Genomic DNA, 22,012 nt, shown 5'->3' with positions numbered 1-22,012 from the left:
ATCTATTGATCATTAAAAAAATGTGAATTAATAAATAAATTAAAAAAATAATGGTGATCAATTGACTATTGAATTTATTGTTCACTAAAGGACATTTGATTTAATGACAAAGTTCATGTTATAGACATTTAGATGGTGTTGAGTTCAAAATCATGTGCAATACAAATAAAGACTGCTCCAAATATATCTTCTAAAATAATATTTAATACAAATGTTTACATCAATTAAAAATAAATAAAATAACTGCATTTATAATATTGATTTGTGTGGCTGACCAAAAAAAACCCTAAATATACATCTATTTTAAAGTATTATAATAATAAAAATCTATTCATCATTAAAAAAATGTGAATTAATAAATAAATTAAAAAAATTCGCTCTCATCTAGGTAGTAATTGCGATTAGGTAGTCAAATGTTGCCTTGTGTTACTGAGAAAGGATCGGTCCAAGCACGCTATAAATAATAATAAAATGGATATGCAACGAATATTGTTCTGATACCTCGTGGACATAAATATACAGCGAGTATCTGCAAATTCAGTTACATAGATATACAGTGAGTCTCTGCAAGTTCGGATACTTCGTGGACATAGATACACAGCGAGTGTCTGCAAGTTCGGATTCTTCGTGGACATAGATATACAGCGAGTATCTGCAAGTTCTTCTTTGAGGTGGGTAATGCAGTCCCCTGCCATTTGAGAAGTTTTGAATTTGATGAGGTCGTGCAGAAAGTATGTAATAGGGAAATTTAAGTTCCTTGGTGACATGTTACATGTGTAGATCATAATTCATCTATAGCTCAGAAAGTAGGGTTCATAATATTTTGTTTACGAAGTGCAGCTGTCTGCGTGTGAAGAATGGTTTCAGATTGTTTGATAATTCTGTTGAAATATTGACATTTGAGGTGCAGAGAATAGATTGTTTTCCTAATTTAAAAGGTTTCTTCATGAATTTTGTCTTTCTCTATCGCGTTGAGTATTAATTATAGAGATAGTCACAACATACGTATGGATACAGTCACTTTTAACCAATGCAACAGATATTTCTAATTTTATTATGAAATTTCAATTATTCAGGTGTAATCGTTCTCTCATTAGGATGATCCCACATTTCCAAAGAAGGCACAATGTTACTCTTATGTTTACGCTTCTTCCCCTGTTAGAATTCTATTGTTGCTGCTATGATTGATCGTTATAATGCAAGAGAGTCATCATGGCTTCCTTAGGTTGGGTTTTCTCAGGCGGCAATGCAGTCTCGTTCTTATTTGTTTCCAAAATGTCTAGAGTAGGCTCCGTAATGATGCGTTCCATGGAAGTATTCTTCTACCGGGCAATCTTCTGATCTTGCTTCTGTCTTATTGGATTGAAACCATCCGTAACTTCCCTAGTTTGACTGATTAATCTTTATGTGTATGAATTGCTGGGAGGCATTTCGAGACAAAATTCCCATATCGGAAACAAGCTTTGCATGGGAAGGCCACATTCTTATAGGTTGAGTTTTTGAGTTTGTATTTGGCTGTCAGTAATGAAGAGGAAGTTCCAGAAGCCAGAGCCAAATAGCTACTGAAGTGAGGGTTTCAAGAAATGCCTTAAATTTAGATTGCTAGGTTTTTTAATAATTCAGCGCACATACAAAACTAAGGACCACTTTTTAAATAGTCTCTCATTTGGCCTGTGTTTTGAAAGCCATGATTTAAAGTAAACTTGAAAAGGGCATAGGAATGCCTTAGATACCATTTTGGAGGAGTAGACCCAATTCATGGAGAGCTTCAACTAATCATTCACAAGGGGATGAGTAAGCCAAAGACCATTTCAATCATCATTCTCTTCTTTTTTTTAGTTTAGCAGCGTGCTCCAAAATAAAACCTTTGTTTAAAATAGCTTGTGGTAAAACAAAGTATCTAGTGCTGTGGAGTTACTGGTTGTTGCTAGTTATATTAATTATTTAAAAGGGAAATAATTAAATTAAATAGTTGAAAAAAAAATGACAACTTTAATTTAACTATTTAAAAAAAATGTTATAAGAAATTATTTAAGTGTCGCTAGACCTATGGTGCAAAAAGGTGTGTAAAGATGATAATTATATTTTTTATAACTTTGAGGAATATTTATCTAAAAGAAAAATAAATTATTTTTATTTCCTGAAAATAAAGCAGTGTTCCACGGCCGTTGGGAACGGGGAGACGGGGGGACGGGCTTTGGGGACGGCGGACAAAGGGAAAAAGTTTCGGGGATGGGTTTCGGGGATGGGGGACTTGGGCCTGGAGGTGGGAAATGCATTTCCGTGGAACACTGAAATAAAGCTATAAATAAGAAGTGTTTTCAAAAAGCCTTTACATGCTTTTTGAAACATTTTTATTTTGTAAGAATGAACGTACATTTTTCTTCTCTTTTTGAGGACAAAAACCATTCGGATGTGTGAAGTTTTGAAGGAAAACCCTTATCGTTTTCTATATAGTGCCATAGAGGGATTGACAGGACATGCAACAATTGGATCTTGGTTTTCATGTTTTAATTTGGGTGTATGAGATTTTCAATGTTTGCTCTTAGTTTTTTTTTTTTTTTCAGATTTTGGGTGTGATGATTATTATTTGTTTAGTTTGGCGTGTTTTTATTCCAGCTGCTAGTTGTACTAGCTTGTAGGGCTAATAATGCAAGAGAATAAGTCATAGGTTTTTGATTTCATGTTGGGCCATACCAATTGAAAAGGACTGGTCTACCCCTTTTTGTTAGGCCGCATTGGTGGGATTTCAGACCCAACCACCGCTTCATATTATATTGTTGACCTTATCGAATGAGGTCATTACAATTTTAACTCTCATCATCTTGCCATACCATTCCCTAATGTGATTTGTACCTGATATGTAGGAATGAGATCCTAGGCATATGGGGGCAAACTAAGATCTCGAATCTCCATGGTATATAATCGGAACATGAATATGCGTCCGAATAGGAGAGTTGAGCACTTGAATTGATGTTCCTTTGTTGCAATGGGATTGAGATTGTGCAATATGTGTAAATGAACTAGGTTAAATGATTGGAAATTGATAACTTTCAGCATAAACAATAACATATAGAATTGGAAATCAACATAGAAGCTCAGATTTGGAAATGAGATATAGAGAGGAACTTGTAACCACAATCTGAAGCCAAAGTGCTGGACAGGTGTGCTAGGTGCCCTAGTTTTGAGGGTGTCCAAATTGACAGGAAGGTTTAGAAATGCAATCACGAGGTCCTATAAACCTGTTTTTAAAATCTTGGCCAAAAAGTGTCGGGCAAGTGTGCAATTTGGCATAGTCCAAGGGTTTTTGCCTGTTCAAAATCTGGAATTGTCTGTCTCAATTTGCTTTGGGCAATTTTGTAACTCTCAGTCGTCAGATTTGCACCTACACATGAAAAGAGGGAAAAATGGTAGTGTTGTATAGGGGCCTGTCTAAGTCAAACCTCGTGTTGAATAACCATGGCATGTGGTCTTCATGGACGCTTGGTGTGTATGTACTCAATTGCATTGCATTCATTACAGTAGCAAATTGAGTAGAAGTGTGATCCTAAGCATCGTATGTTCTTACCTTGCCCATCTTGGGATCTGGTTGATCAGAAGGTGTCTCGAACACTAACTATTGCTTGGTTTCTAGTTGAGATTATTTGGGAAAAAAGTAGGGGTGGTCATTACATGACCTGTCAAGTATATATCCTGTTAACCTCTAAATCTCCGTAGTATCCCAGTTGCTTCAAATTTGTGAAATTTCCTTGTGCTTTTGATTTTCGTGAAATGACTAGTTGTTGTGGAATTTTTCAGGCAATGTGGATATTATCCACATAGGCCTTAAAACTCCACAACAAGCTTAATTTCCTTCAAAATCATGCAACTGCAGAACTTTCTAGTCAAGTGAATATATCCTTGTGACCCTTGATTTTTTCCAATTGTTGCCAGAATGCAAATTTTCTTCAGAAAATGACAAAGTGATGGTTTTAACTGTCTGCATGAGGATTCTAAGGGTCAATGAGTGTCTGACACATTTCCTAACATGCTTGAACATGGGAAAACCACCTCTACTCCTTTTTGTGAGCTATAAATATGGATTTGAGCTTATTTTGGAGGTAGTTTTTGTAGGTTTTTTTTCTTCGAAGAGTTGAACTAGAGGGAAGTTAGAGAGTGATTGGAGATTGAAGATGGTTTTAGGACGAATATTGAGAAAACTATCTAGATCCAACATTTGTGATTGTAATGCTTATGCCAAGGCATGTGGGAAGCCATGCTTGTATGTTGAACTGTAATCTACTGAACATCTGAAACTGTTGTTGTAATGTTTTAGTTGCAAGTTAAAAAAAGATATTGAATATTGTTGTTTGAAAGTTTCATTTTGTTGCTTGATTGAGTAGCTCGAAAAAACCCCTCGATCTTGATCTACACCAAATGGAGCTCCTAGAATAGTCACAACAAAGAAGATGGAGGTTCTTTTTTGGCACGATGAGGTTGCATGGGCAGCCTAATATTTTGTGTCTATCAAGACTTCCATAGAAGGTGAAAGACATTATCATGCTTATATATGATTGCTATTGGACAAGCATAGTTTAGTGTTTGGCGACATTCCTCTGGCTAGACCACCTGATAGGGCTTTTGAGCATGTCATTGAGCTTGAGGAGGCTACCAAACCCATCATCACCAGTCCTTATCGCCAGCCAAAAAGGCATAAGGTGATGGAGAAGGCTATTCGAGAGCTACTGTATATGGGGCACATTACACCTTGTTTTAGCCCTTTCGCTTCATTAGTAGTGTTGGTTAAGAAGGATGAGACCATGTGGATATGCATCAATTACAAATCTCTCAATGAGAAGATGATAAAAAAATATGTAGCCCACCTCTAAGATCGACGAATTACATGGGGTAGGTTACTTTTCAAAGATTGATTTGCAATTCGGGTATCATCATATTAGAGTTAGAGAGGGGGACATTCACAAAATAACATCTCGATGCCATTATGGTCATTACTAGTTTTATTTCATGCTGTTTGGGTTGACCAATGTGCTTGCTACTTTTCAGTCATGTATGATCATGTTTTCAGCAAGTACTTGCTTAAGTTTGGACCAGTCTTCTTCGATGATATTTTGATTTATAGCAAGAATTGGAAGGATCATCTTAGACATAGTGACGAGGTCTTATAAATCATGGAAGCTCATTGTATGCCAAAATGTTTGTGTGAATTCGGAATGATATAGATCTTACTTCTTGGATGTCATTAATGGAGGGTCAAGGTTGACGTGGATAAGATTTGAGCCATTGTGGATTTGCAACCACATAAGACAATTCACTTGAGAGGATTTTGCAGATTGTGCTACTATTACAAAAGTGTAATGTCTCCTTCGTCTTAGGCGTTTAGGGAGTGTCATTAGCCTATTTTACTCTTGTAGGCTAATTCAGAGAATTATATAAGGGAATCTTTTTAATTAATTAAATTAAGTTACCTTAAGTTATTCATGTAGGCTCATTTGGACGTGTTGGACAATTTATTCCTCTCGTTATAAAGTTTGGATTGCAAGTTCAACTTCAAACCCTAGGACATAAGCCCTAGTGGTATTTGTTTCCTCCCTAACTCTAGTTGAATGAGTAATAGGAAGTAAACAAAATAACATAATATAATAATCATTCACAACAATGTTTCTAGAAAGATATGTTGTTCCATTCATTCATTCATAAGATATGCAACACATACAGGAGTTCATACATGTGGTCCTCAACTATGTGTACAATGAGAAATATATCGCATAGCTGGTGGTGGTTGATAACAACAACCGTCAATGACTACCAACTAAAAATACATTGTCGAGAACTAACTTCCTTTTTACAAAACAACTTATTGTATAATTTACAAACTACATCACCTGCCCCCTCCTGATCCCCCCAAATGAAGAAAGTTGTCTTCGAGATAGTCAGCTAACAAACTTGGGAGCTAAACAACACAAAACTAAAAGCTAGTGAGAAGGTTCGTGAGAAGACGTCCATGGAACTAGATGTATGAAAGATGAGGGAGTGGACGTCGAGGAGTTGAGTTGTCGTAGCTTGTGTACCTCCTTTTAGTGCAACTTCAAATGGTGAGCTGCTACCAATGTTTGTTCCCTCAACACCTTGACCATTTGTGCAGCTTCAACTAACTGGTGTTTGGTTTACTCTCTATCTTTTTCCTTCTTTGCTAGTTATACCTTTGTAGCTTTTGCTTTGGTCTATTTGGCTTTGGTAAGTTGTGCTTGTTGGGCAAGTTGCTCCTAGAACTTTTGTCTATGCTCATCCATCTCAACACACACTTTTTGTGCCATTTGGAGAGCTTCATCTCGTTGATGTGTCAACTGGTTAGTGGAGACTATTTGACATGTAAGCCTATAAAACAAGTCCCTTAAAGTGGTCTTAATGCCAAACAAAGCTGTGGTCACCATATCGTATCTCTTCAATAGTAGGCTTGGCAAGATGCTAAGTTGCCAACATCTTGGGGGTCTGCATCCCAAGCCATCCTCTAGATGTGAAGAGTTAGGTAAAATCCACCCCACATTCCCCTTGCATGAATTCTAGAATACGTTAGGCTTCTCACTTGGCCAATAGAGAATGAGCTCTATCCAACTGCTAGGAGATGTCTTCTACCTCCTACATCACAACTACTGTAGGATCCAAGTCTTGGATGTACCTTTGAATTGTACCCATGGGATCCTCTTCATCAAGCTTAGCAATCTCAATGACGGTACATTTTGAATCATTGGACTCATGTTCCTCAATAGGTGGGTTTGCTGAAATAGTCATGGGTAACTCTCGTGTAGCTAAAGGTGGTTGTTGTATGTGGGAAGGATTACCTTCCTCTTGGAGGTGCTCAAAACTAGGCAAAGTTGCTTGTATAGGACAAGGCTGGCAATTGTCAACCACCATCACTAGGCGAAGTTGCTTGTGTGGGACAAGGTTGGGTATTGTCAGCCACCACCACTATCTGCTTTGTCTCTTGTAGCTCTAACCCTTCAGTGATGAACCCTAGAGAACCTGATGAAGGGAATGTTGGAACTTCAATTGGAAGCCTAAGTAGCTTCAGCAAACGATCAATTTGCTCCACCAACAAGGTGGCTTCCTCAGCCCAAAGTGGCTTCCATTGACAAAATGACTGCCACAAGCGATGTGGCTAGAGTGATGAAAGTGGTAGTGTCACCAATAGGAATGTCCTCTACTATATCAATATTTGGTGGAACCAAAGATTGAGCATTGACATCTAAAGACACATCGTCTATCTTGGGAGTGTCCCTTGGTATGGTGGCAAATGTGGACGAGGACAACTCAATGGGCTCATAATTATCTTTCGTACAATATTCACCTTCTCCCGACACGTCCTTGTGCTTCCTTTTCTTCCTTGTCGATTGCACCTCGTCTTGTGTTGTTGCTTGAATGTCTAAATTAGTCCAACGAAATGTAGTCGGCCATGAAGCATCATATTGAGATGCTGGTCAAAAATTGCCCCATTTATCCATAGGGACTTGAGTGTAAAGAGCATTAGGAATAGGGCAATGGCATGTTGGGTCATGAAGAAGGCCTTTTGTTTCAGCAATAGGAATTCCTTGATCCTATTTGACATAAGTCTCTCCCAATTGTACACCTTTCCTATGGTAAGGATGATCACGAAATCAGTCGTCCATATAGCAATGTCAGATGCTCGGCTGGTATGTGTCAACCAACATTTACTAAATCCATTATGCACTTCCATTTAGCATAGGAAAGAAGTGCTTATGCAGTCCCTTATTCTTGACACTCCATATGCTGTCCTCTTGTTGGGTTAAATCCAGGCAACACAGTTGGCATAGGGACGCTACTTTGTATTGTGGTGTAATTTTCCATGCTAGTTTGCACATTGTTGAACCTGTAGATGGGATGTTGAACACTCTGGTCAAGTCGATTGGCCAAAACAAAATAGTAATTGAGCAACCCCTGTAGTCAATTACTGCTATGTGAGAATGCTGATTGTAATTTGTCGCCATGGCTTTCAACTGTCGTTTGACCTCTCGAGAATCGAAGAAGGCAATTGGGTGGCTTTGTCTACTTTTGTGTGTCGAAGTGCCACTTTCAGTACATGATTGTTTGGATTATTTTGCCACCATGTCTAATATTCATTGTTGGTGAGACTTTCCTAGGTCATGGAATCAATTGTATTATCCTCCTCTTTCCCATTATTTCTTTTTTCTGTTGCAATCATTGGCCTATATTGGTCCATTAATCTTTACCTTACTATTGCTGCTGTCCATTTTTAGAAAATACGTTCTTGTGAATGCACAATTGGATTTAAATAAGCTATACCTTTTCAAAAAACAATCATGATAATTGACTAGCCATGTGAGAGGCTACACAATGGAGAAGAAGAATGCAAAATGCTGTACCATCAAGTAAGCTCTTTGTTTCCGGATGAAGAATGCCGTCATAATATGGTTGCAGTAATCTACTGGGAATGAATGGCTCAATGTGCAAGGAGTGAAGGGTGTACATTGTGCAAGAACGGTGGTTGCCATTCTAGAAATTGCCATACCACAGGAAGCCAAAGGATTGAACAATATTGTCATATGATGTGCTAGGACCTCATACATTGCATGTCGAGGAAAGGAAACGTGTTGTATGATGAAGGTCTCTAACACCAAAACAATGAAGTGAGTTGTATGATCTCCCTCAGTTGCCACTATCATACACAGAGAGGAAGATGTCATATGGTAAGAAACTCAAATCACCCAAGGTCATACACTGTAGGCTTAGAATGGTTGTCTGTTGGACACAAAGATTGGGCGTATGATAGAAAGACACCATATGGTAGAGCTAAACCCCTTTGAAGATGCTCATGCGATGAAGCAAGAACAAACTTGTGCCAAAAATGGCCGTATAGTATGACACAGGAATTGCCTAGTGGAGTGTTGCTTGATGATGTGCTCAAATTGCCGTACGATCAAAGCTAGGAGTTGTTGTATGATGTGCATGGAATGATACTAATGAGTAACGAGAAGTATACAAAACAATAAAGTCATGAGATTTTTTTTGCTCACTCTCTGTGGATGCAACCTACATTGGGTGAACCATGTTAAATCTGTGTTATTGTGGATTGTTATTTTTTGCCTTTTATTCTGCATTATAATCAATGTTGTTTATTGCTATAGTCTTCCTAAACTCTAACAAGACATTCTATCAAATATTTGATGAAATAAGGCACATATTGAATAAGAAATAAATTTCAAAAAATATATCAGCACTAAAGAATCAATATTCCATTAAACTATTACAAAATACAAGACCAACACTTTACATAGGTTGCCCAACAAAGAGTCAAAGGTATTTTGTTTCATAATTCCAATCTCTAGCTTGTCAACGACCACTTTGTTGATGAATCCTTTTTCTCTCTCAGAAGAGCAAGATAATGTTCGTCAAGCCTTGCTATGTTCAAATACTTTTTGCCTTGCCTCTGCTTCCAATATATAGTGGGACAAAATGTTATCATCAATCCTTCTTGATCAAGCCTCCTTGGTTTGACTCTTTTAGTTGGAAATCGATTGACTATGGGGAATATTTAGTTTTTTGGGAATTCCTTTTTCCTCTCAGTCATCCTCGTTAATTCTTTGGCATTATGTTTGGTTCAAATTGAGAAAATAATTCACTTTTGGATTGCTTAGCTTCTTTATCTTATTGAGAAGAACCAAATATGATCCAAAGTTCTTGTTGCTATCCATGTGTATTGTCCTTGATGCTGGACTCATTCAAAAGTCTCTTATCAAAAGTTTGAGAGATTGCCGAAAGATTTTCTTTAGGCCTCTTTTGACTAGGGAAAAGGATTCCATTGAGTTGCTTGGGAGTTTTGTTGTCTTACACATGACTTAGGTGGTCTTGGCCTTATTGCTACTCATAAACAAGGTTTGGTCTCGTGTGCCAAGTGGATAATTAGAACCTTGAGTATCATAAATTTTAACTCCTTACAATTTTACACTCCTTTTTGTGCCCTTGCCTTAGTGTGTTTCCTCCTAGCTCTTTTCCAAGCCCATTTTTGGCCTTTGCACTATAAAGTTGATGCTATAATATCATATGGTGATTTGGGTCTCTGTCCTGAGTTTGTGTACATTTGAGCTACCTTTGTTTCACCCCTTTATGGGGGGGCAAGGGTGCCACCCCTCAGAATGGGCCCATTTTTAAATATGTTGGTGTACCAGTTCGTGCGAGTTGATTCTCGATCCTGATATTTTAATATGACCTTTGGAGGTCAGCCTTAATTTATGGAATACCTTGGGAACCCTATATAAGAGCCTAATTTTGATATGACTGTTGGAGGTTGGGCTAATTTATGGAAATTGTTTCTAATATCTGCTTCTGATAACTTTGGGACAAGGTCACCTAGCCCTAGTGTCTCCCATTTTCGAGCTCAAATTTTAGACACAAGTTCCTCTTTGCTTCCCATTTCTAGATCTGAACTTGATATCTGCATATCTGTTTATGCTGATCATTATCAATTTTACATCATTATCTCTAATTCATATCATTTCCATTATCAATTCAATTTCAATTCAAATAAGGAGAATAAAGAAGTCCAATTTGTGCTTAGCCCTTTTCAATAGATTTGAGCCTGGCTTGTTGACTCTCATTCCCCTTAATGTAATTTCATGATGAATGGGTTTTGTTCTAGTTCATACAATTAGGCTAGTTGACCCTCATTTTTTGCCTATTACAAAACCCTAGAGGGCAATGAGATTTGGGATATTCTTCTTTGGCATTATATTGCTTCTAGAACCCCTATACTCCATCATTGTTATAAAGGAGCATATCTAGATTCAAGGCACTTTTGTTGCTAAAAGTGTATGGAAAGCTTGGGAAGCCATTAGGACTTGGATTATTTGGAATGGAAATGATTTAAGGGCGAAGATTTCCATCAACCAACAATCTCTTTACTGGTCTCCTTTGATTACTTCTTGGGATAGAACTCTTACCAAAGTTCCTTGGGTTTGTGCAATAAAATAATTCAAACAAGGGATTTTGTTGGAATCTTATGTCAATAGTTTACTTTATAGGTTAGTTAAAATAATAAAATAAATTAACAATAGATGTTAATTTATAAATAAATAATAAGTTAGTTTGATATGTAGTAGTTAGATTAGTTAGGAAGCTACATTTCCGTAGATAAGTTAGTATGGGAATATATTGGATTTATAAGCCATTGCATTGTAATGAAAAGTTACGTTGTGTGAATGAAATTTTGTAATAAGGAAATATTATTTGCTATGCAACAATGGGATAATCATGTGTATTTTCTTGCAATTTTTCACATGGTATCAGAGCACCATTGAAAAGGGGCTGTGAATTGTGCTTGTTGGTTGAAGAACACCATCATGGTGTCTTTAGTTCTACTTGAGCATCATTTTGCTTGCTGGTTATGTTCTCGGTGATACATGAATATTTGAATGTTATAGTTGATGGCTAGAGTATAAAGCTTACTTACAAGAATTTGCCAGAATCGTCGAGTCTTGCCAATTCTCGAGGCGAAGCAATCTATGAGCCTCGAGACTTGGACTCACCAAGTCTGACCAAGGGTGCATGAAACAAGTTTTAAATCCTTAAAAATCTCTAAATTTCTTGGGTTTTTCAATTTGCCGAGTCTTTGCTGAGTATGGGTGCTGAATTTGAGTCCGAGTCCAAAAGTCAGCTTGCCGAGTCCAAGGCGAGTCCGGTTCTTGTAATAGTGGTATAGATTGGTGTTGGAGGTTGGAGGCGTTAGAGGCGGGAGGTATTGTATCATCTTGAGCTAGCTTCTCGCTCAAAGATGATACATTGCATGAGAAGCACCATTTCACATTTGTGTCCCTTCATGGAGCAAAGGGATGCTTGGCATCGTGGTAGTAGTTAATATATCTACATTAGTTGAGGTTCTTTTGTACGACAAAGGAGAGATTGGTTCCCATACCACCAGAGGAGGGATATTGAAACACTTAGTGGAGATGTGGACTCTCAAAGGAGAGTTGTTCTCTCATGTGCAATGCTAGAGGAGGTTTTTTGACTCACTCAAAGGGGATGTGGACTTTCAGAGGAAATTTGTTTTCTCATTGTGCGAGGAGGATGGGGACATTTTATTTTCTTGCATGTTGTACAAATGTTTTTGTAGGTTTGAATAGTCAAGAGATCCATTGATGGAATCAGTTTGGTGTTTCTTGGGTGAGTGAGGATTGGGGAAGGCACTTCATCAATATCCTCTAGAAGGGTTGCTTTGATCAAATCTTGCAATGCTATATCCTTTGTTTGAATTGATGTAATAAGGGGGGGAATGTTGGAATATTACATCAATAATTTAATTTATAGGTTAGTTTAAATAATAAAATAAATTAATATATAGATGTTAATTTATAAATAAATAATAAGTTAGTTTAATATGTTAGTAGTTAGGTTAGTTGGGAAGTTACATTCCCATAAATAAGTTAGCATGGGAATATATTGGCTTTATAGGCCATTGCATTGTAATGAAAAATTATGTTGAGTGAATGAAATCTCGTATTAAATAAATATTATTTTGCAATGCAACAATGGGATAATCATATATATTTACTTGCAAGTTTTCACAGATTTGTTATATCTCTTCTCCAAACCTACTAAGAGCTGTTTGTCTTGGCCAAAATTTAAAGCTAAATACAGACTTGATAATTAGGATTATGACTTCTTTCAAACCATTACAAAGTTTGGTCTTCTAAAGATGAGCCATAAGGTTAGGATTCACAGCACCTTACAAGTGGATAGATTGGAAGTGGTATCCAAACATTCCTTTTAGGAATTAGAAGCCTTCCAAAGGATATTCATGGCGTTCTCCTCACTTGCCCATGGTTTAGAAACTCAATGCTTCGTGAAATCTTTAGTCCATTGCCACTTAATGTCATTGTAGATTTTAAATAGTTTGTTGTACCATTTTGGATTGCAAATTGGCTCATTTTGCTCGGTGTCTCCTTTATTAGGGTCTTATTATTGATCTTGGCTTATACATTTAGGTGTTTTTAACCCCTGTAATATGCACCCCTGATTTTTTTTTGAAAGTTTGCCAAGTAACTTAACAATAAACAACATCTATGTAATAGGTCACTGCTGTAATAAATATTATTTCATTTGAATCTTGCAAGTGCTGATTACATCAACTTGTCAATTGAAATGTCATTTGCAGGCATATAGTCAATTCATATAATTGAAATAGACACAAACAAGTACATGAAATACCTCATATAAGCATCATAAAAAGCTCGTTAAGGTCTGAACCACTGGGTAGAAAGAAACAGGTCTAAACTCATATGAATACCCTCAGCTGCAACTTGAAAACCTCCCACAATAAACTCCCAAACACTCTAAGGCAATGACCATGTAATCATCAACATAGGAGATAAGTCTCCAACTGATTTGTCACTCCCAAAAAAGTCCGATATAAGCTTGTGCAAGTCTGAAAATTACAACAGCAGCACTACCAATTCTGAATTTAGCACCTCAACAAGATGGCTATGCATGAAACCCTCACCAATGCAGCCCAAAGTGTCCACAAAAAAAATGGATCCGAACTTAACTGAAACCCTCACAAATTCTCATGGGAAGTGGTCACCCAGCATAACGGAAAAGTTTGAAGCAATACCCATATTGTAGGTGTATGGACTAGCTTGGAAACAAGGGTTTGACCAGCAAAATAACGCTGCAAACTTGAATCAAACACAACAAAAAACAATGCCATAAACACTGCAAAAATTTACAATAAATATGGATCCAAATGGCCATTAAAAACCCATGAAGATTTCATTTTTCTGAAGACTCGAATCAGCAAAACTATGTGAAACTCCATGAATCTCCTGAATGAAAATACCAAATGCAGCTAGGGTGTATCTCTCACCATCGAAACTAGTAGATTGAAGAGGGTTTTTGTCCTCAAGAACACCCAAAAGAAATTCCTTTGTTCATTCCAACAACGTTCTGTTATGTGTGCAAATTCAGTATGAAGAAATGAGAGCCCAAACTCCAATTTATAGAGTTTGGAGGGAATTAGGGCACTTAAAAAAATTCAAATATTTAATTTCCCTCAAAAACGCTCTCAATAAGCTTTTAAAACATCTTTAGTTATATTTCCACCCACAACCTAGGTGTCCAACTTTGGGGTCAACACTTGGCACTTTTTTATTTAACACTAAAGCAAGTAATTTAAAATCACTTTATAATGTTAGTGTAAATATTTAAATAATATCCATCACCTTACGATACTCGCCAAGACACTGAAAATAGGAACCCAATCATGCTGGAACATGACTGAAGCTGAAAGATGATAATTGATGCCGACACAAGTACATGCTATAAATAGCAATGTTCTTCGAGAACCAAAGAGAACAAACCTAGAAAGATCAGTGCCATGCAAGAACTTACTATAAATAGCAATATTCTCCGAGGACCAAAGGTAAAAAACCAAAAAAACCTAAAATAAAAAGATCAGTGCCATGCAAGCACTTACAATAAATACTAGTATTCTCCGAGGACCAAAGAGAACAAACACAAAAAAGCCAAGAAATATTGGTGCCATGCAAGCACTTACTATAAATTGTAGTATTCTCCGAGGACCAAAGTGAACAAACACAACAAAAATCTAGAAAGATTGGTGCCATGCAAGTGCTTACTATAAATAGCAACTACTGTTAAAACCCCCTAAAATTGAGAACCGAGTTCACCAAGAACATTGGAGCTCTCCCAGCACATTTGGAAACCTACTATAGATCCTAAAAGCTGGCCAACATTCGCAGAACAAGACGGTGTTAAAAAAGGGACATTACAACCCCCTTTATTCTTTTTGTGGATATTTGGAAACTCTCAAGCATCTCTTGTTTTTTCTATTGGCTCAAGCTGTGTGGAATTAGATTCATGATTTTTCCATTGGCTCAAGCTGTGTATATGATTCTTCTAGGTGATTGAGCTAAAATGCTTTTGAGATTTACCCAAATTTGGCATTCTTTTAGAGTGGAAATTTTATTTGTAATATGGAAAGATAGGATCGTTGTTGTATTTTCAGGAGTTGTTATGAATGTTCACTTTTCCATGTATACTAAATCCATAATATGTTCTAATGTTATGTTATACATTTAGGTCCAAGTTGGTAAAGTTGCTTTGGAGCTTTCCCATTTGCAAATTCTTGGGCCAATGTTTCATATAGTGTTTCTCATGTGCTGCCTTCTCATGCTAGCATGGATGCTTCCCTCTATATTGTCACTATCATTGCTCTTATGGGTCTTACAGGTCTCCTCAGCATAGATGTTGTGGTTGGTCTCCTCTCTCATGTAGCCATTTGTTTGCTTCTCAGCATGACTCTGGCATCCCTGATTGGCATGACAGTGGGAAGTTCCCTTGGTTGGACCTTTCTATTTGTATTATTTGCATGATTTTTGTTATCAAGAAGAAGAAAAAAGACAGAGGATACAATCATGGACTGGTAGCCTATTCTTGATTGCAAGGACATCTTGGATGGTTGGGAGAACACCCTAATCATGACTGTCATCCTCCTCCTGCTAGAATTGCTTTAGCTGCATAGCAGTGTGACTGCTTTTCTTTTGTTTGTGAACTCTTACATTGACCTTGTTGAGAAACATGTGTCTCAACCTTGCAGTCTTTTTTTGGAAAATTCCAGAATTTGTTTGAGGTAGTTTTCCACATGTTTATGCATTGGAAAATGGTTAGTGAGTTGTTAAAAATGAGTCTTGTCCATAGTAGAATATAGGTGGGCCATTTTTAGAGCCTTAATGACTCATTTTGTGACTTTTAAGAGGGTCTAAGCTAGGGGACAAAATTATGGACGGGATTACTATTTTAACCTTGTTGTTTTTCCATTTTGGAAATGTAAATGTCAAAAATGGGCACCATGTGGCATGGTGGTTAAGCCCATGGTTTTGTAAAACCACAAGTGGTTTCCAGGTTGTAAAATCACTATAAAAGGAAGGCTTGGGGAGGAGTTTGATAATTGAGTTTTTTGCAAGACTGGATTCTAGAAGGAGTCTCTTTGAGTTTGAGTTGTGGTGATGCACTCCTGTAAGAACTTGCATTGCAAGTGTATTGTAATCAACTTGATTTGATAATACATTGTGCGAGTTTTGGAGGGTGGGGTTTTTCTCCCAGAAGGGTTTCCCCACGGTAATCATTGTGTTATGTGTTCATTGCTATTTTGGTTATGCTTTATTGTGCATTTCTTGATATCTTAGTAATATTTAAGTTGAAAGTTGCATAACCGTCCTCTCAAGATTAGTGTAGGAAGCGTTTCCGCACACCTTTGCTTCCTTACAGACCTTTGGTGGTGATTTGATTCCACTTGTCTTTGATATGAAGTAGTGTATTATATCTTTATATAATCTAATATGAAAGCGCAATATTCATCATAAAATAGTTTGAAAGCAAATAGACTACTGAAGATGAGGTTAAAACTTAAAATGGAAAAATGATATTTTTAAGCCTTTAGTGGAATTTTAGGTATAAATAGTTGACGTGTTCTTTAAAAAATTTAAGTGAGTATTTTTTGAGTTCTAATTTTATATTTGGGCGCCCGATCTGCAAACTCATTGAGTCCATCATTAGGGTTAGGGAGTGTCTGCAGGCTTGTGAGTGTAAGTATTGGACTTGGTGGGTCTGTTAGTTGAGAACCTAGATTTGCCAAAGATTGCCTAGGTCTGGACTCACGAGTCTAGGCGAGGACCTGAAACTTATAGGTATGGTATAAACATCATATTTTGCAAGCAAAAATATTTTTACAATCAATTATTGACCTTACGAGAAACTAGGTGTTGAGTATAGATTTGTGTGGATGAATCATACACTATGCAATGACCATGTCAATTATGGAGATTGGTATTAGAGCAGTTTTCCTTGTGCCTTTAAAGAATTCAAGACATCATAAACCCTGTAAAGAATTCTTAGAAATTATGATACTTGAGAATATTTTTTGTCATTGCTTCTACAAATATTGTTGTATTGCAGCTGAGTAAGCAAAGTTAATTTCCTTTAGCATCATGTGAGATGGTGCATCTGAGAGGAAAACTGCATTGAATAATGTTGGAATGCATACAATTTCTAGTCAAACATTACACTGGCTTGGCATATCAACACTTGTATGATGTGTTGTATCAATCAAAACCTTTTCAATGCTTGGGCATAAAGTGGGCATTGTACCCCATCATTGAGACAACAGATTGAGAAGCACTCGGATCCTTTAAGATTCCATAACCTATGGGAGAGATTTCTGTGAAGAGCACTCAAATATACTGAGAGCGGGGTGGGGGAGTGAATCAGTATATTAATAAACTTTTACTTTTCAACTTTAATCATAAGCATATAACTTATCTCATAAACATATTCATTGTATATTATCACTCACATGAGATCTAACTACCAAGCATCACAAATAGAACACAACATATACATAGAAACCCTAATGGGAAAAACCACAGTAAATTAATGTTTTTATATTTCTTCTTTTACAATGTTTGTAGGCACCAACCTGCTAGAGGCGCCAACCCACCTGAAGCACCAACTCCCACTTCTGAATTTGTAGGCACCAACCCCTAATCTAATTTGTGAGCACCAACCCACTAGAAGTACCAATTCCCAATATGAGGCACCAACCTTACCAATATGAATTTTCACCTTAACAATGTTTCTATCTCAATGGATGCTGGACCCGCTATATTACTATAAATCCTTTCCACAAATCTGCTATGAATTCTTCCTCAAATCTGCCATGAATTCTTCCTCAAATCTTCTATAAAGTCTTCCACAAATCTAACGCGAGATAACCACAATAACCTCTTTCAAAAGTCTGCAATAATCTCCAAGACTGCACTCCCTCAAATTGGTGTATATGATTGATCTTTGCACAACACCCTTCATGTTAATGCATAAATAGCTTCGGTAAGATAAATGATTGAATGAGAGATAATGAAGTCTCTCATTCAATCATTTATCATATCGATTATTAAAATGAATAACCTCAAGCCCTCAATTGATAAGCATTCTTTATTTGTATATAATTGTTCATTACCATAGAATCCCGATTTGATAATTTATTATACTATTTGCATTCACTGATTATCAAATCGGGATAACCATTGCAAATCCGATTTGATGATTATCGGGTAGACCAAATATCAATTAGTTTTGATGATTATTTATGCTTGAACCGATTGTTATCGGGAGATATAATAAACACACACCAATTGATATCGGGTGCTAAGGCAAGCTTTCGAAATGTTAAATATAATCATACACCGATTGGTATAACATCGATGGTTATCGAATATAAACATACACCACTTGGTTAATTAACACCATGCACTATTGTTATAGCGAATGGGCACGATCAAGTTATGTCTTGATCGGCCATGTCCAAAAGACATGTTCAGTCAAAGCATCGCTTGACCGTACCCAACCCACTATATATGTCAAATGGTATGTGTGAGAATGGACATCGAATTGGACATGGACGATCAAGGCATCGCTTGACTGTGCCCAGCCCACTATATATGTCAAATGGTATGTGTGAGAATGGACATCGAAATTTATAAATGCTCCTCTCACCTGCCACATAAAAGAAGATAGTCAGATTCATATGTTAATTCTATAATATATAAAACAAGATAATACTAAGTAGAATATAACTTGCATATTGAATGTAAATTGAACATCATTTACATGGTATCAGAGCTATAGTTAAATTGAACATGAGGCTGTTCAATTTTACGTAAAATTCAAATCAAGCATATATTCAACATCACAATCCTATCAATGGCTAGCGCTATCAGATTTGAAGACAGACTTGCAGGAGGTGACGACTTCTGTGCATGGAAATTCAAAATTCAAATGATTCTAAAAGAAAATAAAGTTGAATCATTTGTAAAGACTGAAACTAAAGAACCTGAGACTAAACCTGACAAAGCAATTTGGAAAGAAGGAAATGATAAGGCTATCAAAATCATAGTTGATGGGGTAAGGAACAACATTATGCCCATTATAAAGAAACATGAAACAACCTTCAACATGTTCAAAGCACTTGAAGATGCTTTTGAAATATCGAATGTCAATAGAACCTTGGCTCTAAAAAGAGAAATAAATCACATAGCCATGATAAAAGGAGAATCAGTCAATGCCTACTTCATGCGAATATCTACCGTAAGGGATGAACTGGCAACCCTTGGATATGAGATCCAAAGCAAAGAATTAACCCTCATTGCTCTAGATGGGTTGCCTAGCATCTGGGAAACATTCGTCCAAGGCATTAGTGCAAGGGATAACTTCCCAAAATTCGATAGGCTAAAGGCTGACTGTCTCCAAGAGGAATCAAGACAAAATAAGAAAGGGATCAAACAGAAGAATATAGATGAAGATCTTCAAGTTCTAAATACGAACTCAAACAAGAAAGGCAAGCAAAAGCAATTCAGGAAGAGACAAGGTCGTCGCGGCAAGAACTCCTTCAAAAAGGACCTCTCTCAAATTCAGTGTTACAGATGTGGCAAATTTGGGCACTATGTTGCCAAATGTCCAGAAAGAGCTAAACAAGCCACATTTGCCAAAACAGGAAAATCCAAAAGGGAAGAGGACTCCGAGAAGTATGTACTCTATTCAGCACTCACAAATCAAGCATCAAACAAAGTGAACTCCTGGGTGATTGACAGTGGCTCATCCAGACACATCACAGGATTCAGAGAAGTACTAGACTCCATGAAAGAGGAGAATGATGAGGAAGTAACCATCGGAGATGACTCTACACACCCTGTCAAAGGAGTTGGAACTTGCACCATCAAACTAAAGTCAGGTGTATCATTACAACTTGGAGGAGTGCTATGTGTTCCGGGCATTAAGAGGAATCTAGTCTCAATATCAGCACTGGAGGACAATGGATACAGAGTGACCTTCATGGACAACAAAGTATTGGCTTGGCCAAAGAACTCATCCATCAAGAAAGCTAAAACAATTGGTCAAAGACAAGGCTACTTTTATGAGCTATGCACAAAGCCCAACTTAGCCCTAATTCATGAAACTACAGATGCCAATGAAATCTAGCATAGAAGACTTTTAGAGCTTTATCATCAATGGGAGATCTTGTCACAGGTCTACCTAAGCTAAAGCAATATCATTCAGGGGCATGCACAGGATGTGCCCTAGATAAAAATACTAAGGGTTCTTTTCAGAGTAGTACTAGGAAAACAAGTAAAATTTTAGAGTTAGTTCATTCTGATGTATGTGGACCTATGTCTGTACATTCATTGAGGGGATTTCAGTATTATGTAATATTTGTTGATGACTACTCTAGGAAAACTTGGATCTACTTTCTGAAATGTAAAGAATCAGAAGAGATCCTTAATAGGTTTAAAGAATTCAAATCACTAACAGAGAACTACTCAGGAAACAAAATTAAAACCCTAAGAACTGATAATGGGGGAGAATACACATCAGAATTATTTAAAGACTTTTGTAAAAATTCAAGGATTAAGAGCGAGTTAACAATACCTTACAACCCTCAACAAAATGGGATAGCAGAAAGAAAAAATAGGACAATCGTTGAAGCTGCCAAAGCTATGATTCTTGATCAGAATCTAAATATCAATTTTTGGGTAGAAGCAACTAGCTCTGCTGTATATATTCAAAATAGATGTCCTCACTTTCATCTTGAAGATAAGACCCTTGAGGAAGTCTTTACTAAATCAAAACCGGATATAAGCCACCTTAGGATTTTTGGATGCCTTGTTTATATTCATGTACCCAACGAGAAAAGATTAAAATTAGAGCCTTCTGGAAAAAGGGGAATCTTTGTAGGATATAGTGAAACCTCCAAGGCCTACAGGATATATATACTTGGTCAAAAGAATATTGAACTAAGTAGGGATGTGATCTTTGAAGAAAACTTAGCCTTCAAAAGAGCCCAAAGCTCTCTAGACCCTGAAGTCTATATCCCCACCCCTAGCTTAGATAGAGATCCTACTTCTGAGCTTCAGAGGGAGAATCCTGAGGAAACTATGAGTGAAACTCAAAGTCCACCTGGAGAAAACCTCAAGAAAAGACCACTATGGGCCACCAAAACTGTAGAAGAAGCTCAAAAGTTTGTTGCTCCTTTAAGAACCTTCAGAGAAAGCAAAAGGCCTAATAAATTCACTAGCTATGTTGCCCTTATGAATGATCTCTCTAAAGCCGAACCAAACAATGTATCAGATGCACTTGAACATCAAGTATGGAAGGATGCCATGTCTGAAGAGTATCAGTCCATTATGAAAAATGATGTTTGGGAGATTGTTCCTAGGCCAACTAAGAAATCTATGGTTTCATCTAAATGGCTTTCCAAGATCAAACATGCTGCAGACGACAATATTGAAAAACACAAGGCCAGATTTGTAGCTAGAGGGTTCTCACAAAGGGAAGGAATAGATTATGAAGAAACTTTTGCACCTGTTGCCAGGTATACATCAGTAAGAGCTGTATTAGCCATTGCAGCAGCAAAGGGGTGGAAGGTACACCAGACGGATGTTAAGACAACTTTTCTAAATGGTGAGTTCTCAGAAGAAGTCTACCTAGAGCAACCTAAAGGATTTGAAATTCATGATGCAGAGTCTCATGTGCGTAGACTCAAAAAAGCTCTCTATGGGCTTAAACAGGCTCCCAGGGCCTGGTATGAAAGAATTGACACCTATCTCTCAAGATTAGGCTTCTCCAAAAATGATGCAGATCCTAATCTCTACTACAAAAGAAATAAAGGTGATATGCTAATATTGATTTTATATGTTGATGACTTACTAATCACAGGAAATGATCACCTTATAGATCAATGCAAGAAAGATCTATCCAAAGAATTTGATATGAAGGACTTGGGACTCCTTCATTACTTCCTAGGATTGGAAGTATGGCAGAATTCTAACAACATTATACTAAACCAAGGAAAGTATACCTTGGATATTTTGAAGAGATTCAGAATGCTAAACTGTAGACCCATGACCTCTCCTAT

General features: G+C 37.1%; 1 protein-coding gene across 2 annotated transcripts in view; it reads left to right on the top strand.

Annotated features, from left to right (window-relative positions):
* The first annotated feature begins 378 nt into the window (after nt 1-378).
* LOC131061239 (probable cinnamyl alcohol dehydrogenase 1) overlaps nt 379-22,012 on the top strand; it is a 57,408-nt gene continuing 35,774 nt past the window's right edge. Inside the window, exon 1 of one of the 2 annotated variants that reach the window (XM_057994783.2) lies at nt 379-671. The gene's annotated coding sequence lies outside the window, so the exon portion shown is untranslated. The remainder of the gene's footprint in view (nt 672-22,012) is intronic. The other variant, XM_057994784.2, reaches the window with a different exon arrangement.

This window comes from Cryptomeria japonica, chromosome 11 (genome assembly GCF_030272615.1).
Source record: "Cryptomeria japonica chromosome 11, Sugi_1.0, whole genome shotgun sequence".
Taxonomy (NCBI): Eukaryota; Viridiplantae; Streptophyta; class Pinopsida; order Cupressales; family Cupressaceae; genus Cryptomeria; species Cryptomeria japonica.
The sequence above is the reverse complement of the archived record's forward strand: the minus strand, read 5'-3'. Positions and strand labels throughout refer to the sequence as shown.